The sequence below is a fragment of the Lactuca saligna genome, chromosome 5, assembly GCF_052625555.1.
Source record: "Lactuca saligna cultivar CGN05327 chromosome 5, ASM5262555v1, whole genome shotgun sequence".
Lineage (NCBI taxonomy): Eukaryota > Viridiplantae > Streptophyta > Magnoliopsida > Asterales > Asteraceae > Lactuca > Lactuca saligna.
In genome coordinates this window covers 264,320,336-264,329,781 of record NC_136421.1, presented here as the reverse complement: position 1 = coordinate 264,329,781, position 9,446 = coordinate 264,320,336, and the positions used below count along the sequence as shown (strand labels likewise).

Sequence of the window (9,446 nt, the reverse complement as noted above, 5' to 3'; positions counted from 1 at the left end):
CTCGTAGTAGTCCTGACCATTTAGGAGCCATTGGAACTCTACTGTGATAATGAAGGCATGGTTTATTTGACCAAAAGAACAAGGAAAATTCCCAATACAGCCGCCAAGATGGTGGCAGAAGGCGGCAGAAGATGGCAGCCACCACCTCATAGTGGTGGTGGTGGGTTATCCTTGATTTTCCGGCCAAGGATTGTTTATACAACATCACCCCATAATACACACATATTCACACCATAATACACATACAACCACCTCACACGGTGGCTGGTAGTGGCAAAAAAGGGCAGCAAAGGGTGGCAGTTGCTATGGTGGTCCTTTCGTTTTCCGGCCAACTAAGACACACCCACACATGCGACGTTGATTGAAACAAGCACAAACACATCAAAATAGACTGAAATACACACCCATACACACGAAAATACATATAACAAAACCACCATCGTAGTGGAAGGCGGTGGTCATAAGGATGCTGTCAAAACGTGACTGTCGTCGAAGCGGCAGTGGCGACGGATACGAAGAACGACAGAAGAACGAGGAGTGGAAGGGTTCACCATTACCGGAGAGAGCAATGGCAACCTTGAGCTTCAATCCTCCGACATCCCACAGCTTAATGTCGGCCAGCGATTCACGTCTTCATCAGCAGTAGCAACGGTGATGTTGGTTTGGTGGTTCCCAACAGCAACACAAAGACGGCGGCGGCTGGGAAAAAGATGTAAGGTTAGGAATTGGATGATATGCAAGGCACATGGAGGTGACGGGTTTTAGAGCCCGCCCAATATCAAACTTCATACCATTTTGACAATTCTAGCTCCTCCCCCTTTATTTCTTTCAATTTAAGCCCACAATTTACCAAACAATACCTAGCTTTCATATTTCATTACAATCAAGTCCAAAAGTTACAATATAGATCCCAATTTCAAGAAATTATAACATTTAACTCCTTATAGCTAACACTGATAAATTATTACGGATTTAGCGCTAAGATAAAATAAAAATAAAAATTACATCTCGTGACTTTAGGGTTTATTATTCATTTATTTTATTTATTTATTTAATTTTATTTATTTTAAATGGAATGTTACACTTCTTCTATCTCTTAAAGTTTTGTTAGTTGCTAGGGTTTAGGTGTGAACCATCAGAGGCACGAGATTTCTGGTGCTTGCTTCCAAGATAAATTGAAGAAGGAATTCATTGATTATTTACAAGAACAATCAAAAGGTATATAATCCCTAACATTTTATGGCTTTCAAAATAGATTAGAGTTTATAGGGTTCTTGTTGTTCGATAGAATATTACTTTAATAGTGTTATGACTAGATCTAATAGGTTGCATGTACCCTTAAGAGTATAATGATTTTTCTACTTAATAACATGTAAAACTCATTAAGACTAAGGTAGCCCTCCAGATGACAGAGCTTATCCAGCATACCAGACCGATGTTACAGATAGCTCAGAGCGGATAGAAGAGTTATGCTGATAGACGACAATCTGAGTTAGAGTTTCATGTCATAGATATGATTTTATTAAAGTTATCACCCTGAAAGGGTGTTATATTCTTTAGGAAGATGGGCAAGTTGGGTCCTCGGTTTATTAGACTGTTTTTGAGTGGTGGCTAGGGTATGAAGTGTGGCCTGCCGATTGGATATGCATGCGGAGCTTAGTTAGATTCAAAATACCTTCAATGTTTTTCAAATTTAGAAGTGTGTGGTTGATGATTCAGTGGTGGTTCCTTTAGATGACATTCAGGTTCATGAGCGCTTGAATTATATAGAGAGGCCAGTGGCTATTCTAGATAGGAATACGAAGGCTTTATGCAACAAGGTAGTTCATCTAGTTAAAGTCTAGTGGTAGCATCGGAAGGGTTCTGAGTGGACATAGGAGATCGAAGTGGAGATGCACAAGCACTATCCAAATCTATTTTCTAGTTAAGGATTTACAAGACTAAATCAAGCTTTGATGGGGGAGATTTATAATGCCAATTTTCGGGTATGTCTCTTTTAAGTAAATTGATATTTTGAATTTTGGATTTCCAGTGGCTAGGATGTGGTGATGCAGTCCTACGATGTGGCCAAGGTCATTAATTGCATGGAGACTAAGTTACTGCCACGACGTGGCGATCTATTTACCACAGTGCGGCCTTTGTTTAATGACAAACCCTAATCTAAGGTTTGTGCCCCTATTTTAGGAATGTGATGGCTAGGGTTTCCCATCCTCAGCTCTAAAAGCAAACTATATCCTCCATTGCTAACTCTTGAGTTTTTGTGGTGTTTGGTGGTGTTTTGGAGAAGAAGAAGGTGTCATTGAGCTTTGTTTCATCAAGCAACTCTCCCATCCACCTGGTGCATGATTTTTGGACTTTTGTAAGCCCTCAATATCTAATTTTATGATACTTGTCTCTAGATCTAGCCGTTTTGTCCCTTAATCTTCAAGGTGTGGGAATTTGAAAAGTTGGATCCCGTAAAGTTGGCAACTTTATGGATCTTTGTGGTTATCCTAGTGTCATATGCTCCAGATATGAGGATCTTTGGAGTTTTGGTCCCATACTCAAGCTTTTAGTTCCTTATTGCCATGTTTTTGACCTAAAATGGAAGGGAGGTGCATTGGACATGCATGTCCATAAAACTACGATTTTTACGTCCCATTAGTTGTAGGAAATCCTTTTGGAAACTTTGGAAGAATAACTCTAGTGATTAGGTGCTTAATGGGTGTTTGCATACCTTTATATACCTTTAAGGATTTAAGGTTTGGGATCTTGCCTTATTAAGGTTTCTTAATGGATAAAATTGGAAACTTTATCTATCTAGACCATGGGAAGGGCCAGATATGAGCTTTGGAGCTCTTGGAGTTGTAGGAAAATGGCTTAATAGGTTAAGTTGTCCAAACTAATCCTCATGTCGTGGCCTTATATTGCTATGGCGTGACGACTGGGTAGAACCCGTCTGTTTCGTCATTTTACTTCCACGACGTGGCGACCAACCAAATTTTGACCTTTGACTTTGACTTTGACCAATTTTGAATTTAGGTTGAATAGAGTAATGTGAGTTGTAGAGCTGGTATTTAGAGCAGTAATCAGTTCATCTATCTTTTATACTTTGAGGTGATTTTTCTTCACTGTACTCATGGGTCAAAGGCACCAATGCCAGCCCACTAGGTTGAGTTATGTATCCTTATGTATAGGATGTTGTTATGTTGTAGTGTTCTGCTACATTGGTAGATCTGCATGATTCCCTATACTGGTTGGTCATTGTTATCTATTGCATATGTTGACATAGTGTGGTTGGGTTGAGGTCTTATGGCTCAGTGTTGTAAGCGAACAAACTCGGGGCAATCCATTCCGATGACTGTGAGCCGGGACAATCCAGTTTGATGACTGTGGGCCAAGTATAATCCAATCCGATGGTTGTGGACTCGAGGATAATCCATTTTGATAACTGTGGAGCAAGTATGAATACTTATATATGTTTGTGTTGTGTGGGGTATTTTGGGCGAACTCACTAAGCTTTGGTTTATAGTTTGGTTTTGTGATTACAGTTTTGCTTACAGTTTGTTTTTATCATGATTTTTTTGGATGTTACACTGTGTGTTAGTTTCTTATTTATATGGATGTACGAAGTTGGTTTAGCTTGTGTTTGATTTATTAATACCTAGCATGTTAAAAGTTTCAATCTTTGTTGCTTAAATTTAAGTCAAGTGTAGTTAAATGGACATTTTAATTGCATTAACTTGTCTACCTAGTTGTTTATGATCCTTAAAGTGTTAGAGCTAGTGATTCACGGAATCCTAGATTAGGTAATAAAGATAATAACTTTAAATGTGTTAGAAAACATAATTTGATCATTATTGTGTTTGGTTATTTGTCTTTATTATAGATAATAAATATTAGATATATCTTACATAACCTAATAATCTTTAATAATCAATTTAGTGTCTACATATGTATGATCATTGTATAGTTGTTCATAAATTGGTGAAAATATTAGGAGATCGGATCAAGACTTCTAATAACCTTTAATATTGGCAACCAACCGAAGTAATCCGTGTCTTGAAACTAACCATAGGAAAAAGGGGGATTTAAAGCTAAACGAAAATGTATTTATTCTCTTGATGACAATCGTCTTAGTTAGTTGTTTGCTTAGTTGTTTAGTTAATTGAAGTAATTAAGTTAATATGAACTAGTAAAATCATATAAAAATCTCTATTTTAGTTATTGTTTTTGGATTATCTTTTAATAGTTATTTTATTAGCTAAATTTTGTTTCCTGAGTTTTATACCCAATTTACTTTATTATATTATAAACTGACTAGGTATATTATAAGTAAATAAAATTATGTTAGGTTATAAATTTAAAACAGTGATATATATATATATATATATATATATATATATATATATATATATATATATATATATATATATATATATATATATATATATATATATATGGTTGGGATTATATGTTATCTACAATTATTGTGTTATTATGTTGCTATTACAATCTATACTAGAATTGTCATATTTGCACTTGTATTCCTCTAAATCAGTTCAAGAATGTTTGTATAATAATTATACAAATATGTATATTCTGTAAAAAAAAAATGTATTTTTAAATACCTAAAATTAAAATGACATTCTTTCAAGAATGCATCCTATAAAAAATATATAATTTTGTTCTTTTTTTTTTTTTCTAGAAATGCACATTGTCTCAACATAGCAACGTCTCTATAGTTCCTTCTCACCTTTCAATGCCTCCCTCCTTCACCGATCATCTTCCTCTTCTCCCTTCCGACGTCGTCTAGAACGGTCGTCGTCGTTATCTAGAAGATGTCTACAGCCGCCGCTAACCACCTCTCCATCACATCAGATGTCCCACCGACCACCTTCCTTCTCACGCTGCTCCTATTCATTGCTTCTTCCCAGGCCACACTCTTCTATCTATAGTAGGTTTGTTGAAATTGTTTCTGAAATAGCTAAAATGGCTTTATGTTAGTTTCTAATCGTGTAATTTTCTTTAATAGCCAAAATCGTTTTTGAAATAGCTAAAATCGAATTTCTATAGACTGTATGGGTTGGTATCTATTGTTGTGAATTTATTGTCATTCAACCATTCTGATGCACTCTATGTGTTCGATAAAATATATCTTTTTTAATAGTATAATTTCATTATCTTTGTTTTTCTTTTTTTCTTTAATTTCCCTCGTGGCACATTCAAGAAATATTCAACAAAGAAAGATGATATTGATGTATGTATAATGTATTATCTCTCTTTATCTATTTCAATTTTTGTAATTTCTTGAATCATGTTTAGTGCTCATTTTACGATCGCTAAATGATTTTAAAATAAAAAAATAAAAAAAATAAAACCTATTTTTACCCTAAATTTTAGAATTTTTACATGGTTTTTGAGCTTAAAAAAGCAATTTTACATTAAATTTCATGATGGATTTCAAATCTCGTGTCGATATTTCTTTGTTCCATTCAGTTGAGATTGACCTGCTTTGATGGACGCCTTATTGCCTATTCAATCGGTTGGTGAGAATATAGCTTCATTTTATGAAGTTCAAGGTTCTTAAACGAATTCAAGGTTCATTAATTTGTTTTTACAAGTTTCTTAGATCTCTATTACCTATTCAATGGATTCGAGGGAGTTGGTTTTCATCTCACAAAATCTAAATATAGTTTTTTGCAAGCATTTTGATATGAATTTACGGTTTGCATCACCACTTATCATCATAAGTACAATCCGAGTTTCTCGGTTTCTCCTCTACCTATTCAACTTTTTACAAAAATCAAAATATAAAATATTATGTTTTGTATCTGAATTAAAGTAACGAATTTTAGTTTTTGTTTACAAGGACCATTTGTTCCATGCAACTGACAACTCAACTATAAAAATAAAGACCAAAGTTCGTTAGGAAACTATACAACACACAACTCAGTGACAAAGAAAATTGCAGATTTCTAATTACATGATTCATGGATTTCAAAAATACAAAAGTCATTTGTTGACTTGCTCTATTTGAAGATTTTCTCGAAATAAAAAAACAATGGAACCTTTTCTTGACCGACCATCTTCACCTCAACCCTTCTCCACCCTTAACTCCAAAAACAACCACCTCTTTCCTCCATCTCCGTCACCTTATTCCTCCATTCATCATCACCAAAAACTCGACCATTAAACGTCTTCCATACCCACGAGACCCAACTCCATTTCACCACCCTTATTACTCCCTTCACAGCTTACACAATCACCAACCCCCCACCATCGTCCCCTGTTATTTACCTGCACAACACCACCAAGTACCACCCTCCTCCATTCATCAGCCACCACGTGACCACCTTATTCCACCCTTGAACCTCCTTTACCCTCAATCCTTTTGACCTCCACCTAAACCCCACTTCACCCTCCATTACAGCCTCCGTTATCCGCCAAATCACCCACACAAACAGCCACCACCGAACTACCTTATACGACCATACACCTCACCATTCATCCTCTTTCACCCTTTCCTGATTCCAGCTTCCACACACCACACAATCATCCACAACTTACTGCCTTCGTCCCAACACCACCACGCACGACGACCCCACCTTTGAGCCTCCATACAACCTTTATTTTCATCTTCGTTTCCTGGGATCGTTTGAAAAATATAGACCTGCTATCGATTGTGAAGAAGGAGAGAGAGAGAGAGAGAGAGAGAGAGAGAGAGAGAGAGAGAGAGAGAGAGAGAGAGAGAGAGAGATGTTGTGATCGAATAAAAAAGAAAAAGGGGGTGAATTTGAGCAGAGAAAAGAAGACTGGGATAAGAAGAGGGTACCTCGATTTTCTGTGTGTAGAATCTGCTTAAGAACGTGAGGAAGAAAGAAGAGGGATTCCGACTTCTGTTGCTGATACCGGAAACGCACAAAGGGATACAGGGGTGTTGGACTAACTGCATCTCATTGTGGGCCTGTGATCTTTTTTATTGGCCTGGTAATTTCTTTTGAGGGCTATACAATTCACCTAGACAACTGATTCGGGGAGTATTTCACTATTTCTTGTGGTTTTGTTATTATTTCACTTAACTTGAATTATTCCTGTAAGTTAAACAAAATACGGTTGTTGAACTTATTATGCTTATTTTTGTTCGATTAACTGTTATGGGGTAATTCATTTTCATGGGTTTAGTTGGCTTGGGTTAGTGATGATTTAATATGTTAAGTTAATTGATATAAAGTGTGTGGTTATTGTTTGATGTTTAAATGTGTGTTTAATGTAAAAATTGCTTAAAAAAATTAGGTTAATTGACAATGTTTATTATTTGGTCAATAATAGATGTTAAATATTAATTTGGACTTCATTTTATAATTAATTTCAACTTTTGATTTAAAAAGAAGTTTTAGTTGGGAAATCATTTGAATATGAATGTATGATATAGTTGTTGGGTCTAAAATATTGGTTTATACTTTACTTTTTTAGAAAAATATATTTTTTAGTCTAGGACCGTAAACAGCTTGGTGTTTATGGTTATATGTCTGTTTATGGCGGTGAACCTGTGCACGGTCCATGTCTTATATATATATATATATATATATATATATATATATATATATATATATATATATATATATATATATATATATATGTGTGTGTGTGTGTGTGTGTGTGTGTTAGGTAGGTGAGGAGTGGTTGATGAACAGTTGAGAGAGAGAGAGAGAGAGAGAGAGAGAGAGATGAGCATAAGTGTGTGTAACTGTGTGAATCTTGTGTAAGTAATTTTATTCTAATCAAATCATACAATATTCATATTATTATTCTTCTTTTTCTATTCTATTTTGATATGACATCATCTATTTCATTGAGATTTCGCACCATCAAATGGATCTGATTGATATACAAGCAGATTTAGGACTTACAAACTTCTTCGTTATAACTTAGATTTCAACGTTTTTTATATGTACTGGATCCTTTTGACATATACTATAACTTTGGTTAAAATTATTTACTCTAAATAATCTTCTATAAAAAATCATTTTTAACGTTTATTGTCTCTAAATTGACTAGTCTGAATCTGCGGGCCTTACATAAACCCTATTATCCATGTCTATTTTGTTTGTTGGCTTGCGGAATTTAAACCACAACATTTTCAGAGGTTTTTTAATTTGACTTGAATTTTCAAAATCCATCATCGATCTACACTTAAATTGATACTCAATATCCTATTTTGACAATCGATGGCTTGCGGAATTCACATTTTAACATTGAAGTACTATTCCATCTCGGTAATTATGATTGAAACCAATGAACGTGAATCATGATTCATTGCTATATTGGAGAGACAAACAAAATCTTTGTTTCACCTTTCCTTATAGGTAATCAAATGTGATAGTTTCTTTCAGTTTTACTAAATTGTGATCAAACATTGAGATACCATGTCAAAAAAAACATATGCATCAATTAAATGCATATGTTTTCTTGAAAAAAAAATTCAAAATATACAATGCATTGGTTCACTATAAATAAGTAACTAGGATTTTGTAACTAAGTTAATCATATGTCGTATGATTTTTGTTAATTATAGTTATAAACTTTTTTTAAAAGTAAATATATGCATTGGATTGATAGTATGATTTTTGGGATAATATTGGGGAGGGAAAAAACACAAGTTATTAGATGCATACATGGACGGAGCATATATAGGGCCACCTATTTTTTTATATATATATAGTCCATAAGTATTGAAAAGGTTACATACCCCCCCCCCCCCCCCAAATTTTTATATGTATTCTATTTTCCGCCCCCAAAATTATATTTAATACACTTGAACTATAATATTATTAATTTATTTAATTTACAAAGAATATGGTCAAAATATAAATAAAACAATGGGGATGCATACTTCACAATATTGTTACTCAAAAAATGTTTCACAATATTGTTACTCAAAAACATATTACATGCATATTCACAGATATTAATTTACATTGATAACTTTTGTTTACAACTTTCATACTTCACAATATTATTACTCCAAAACATACTACATGCATATTCATAGATAATAATTTACATCGATAACTTTTATTTACAAACGACTGGATACAAACTGACAATTACAAAGTGTTGTATATTACATAACTAGGTGTCAACCCCATGTATTACATGGGTGTATTTAAAACAATTAAATATATATTAAAACATTTGAGAAATTTGAATTTATAAGAAAAATGAGAAAAATATTAAAATATAAAAATTAAAGTGTTTTTTTCGTTTTTAAATTTAAACAAATAATTTAGATAAATAACCAAAGTAAATTAATGAGGTTTTATTTTAGTAATTTTGAAATTATAAGAAAAATCCATTAATGAAATTGATATGCATTTATTATTAAATTTAAATAACATATGGAATTTAATAAAATATGAAAACTACAAAATTACATGTGGAATAGAAATTAATTCAAAATAACC

At 33.7% G+C, this 9,446-nt stretch overlaps 1 long non-coding RNA gene across 1 annotated transcript; it reads right to left on the bottom strand.

Annotated features, from left to right (window-relative positions):
* Positions 1–5,935: 5,935 nt before the first annotated feature.
* LOC145047681 (uncharacterized) lies at positions 5,936–7,169 on the bottom strand. The gene is made up of 2 exons (XR_013682330.1): positions 6,815–7,169; positions 5,936–6,652 (listed from the first exon to the last, which is right to left on the bottom strand). It is a non-coding gene; the product is annotated as an uncharacterized LOC145047681 (long non-coding RNA).
* Positions 7,170–9,446: the final 2,277 nt, after the last annotated feature.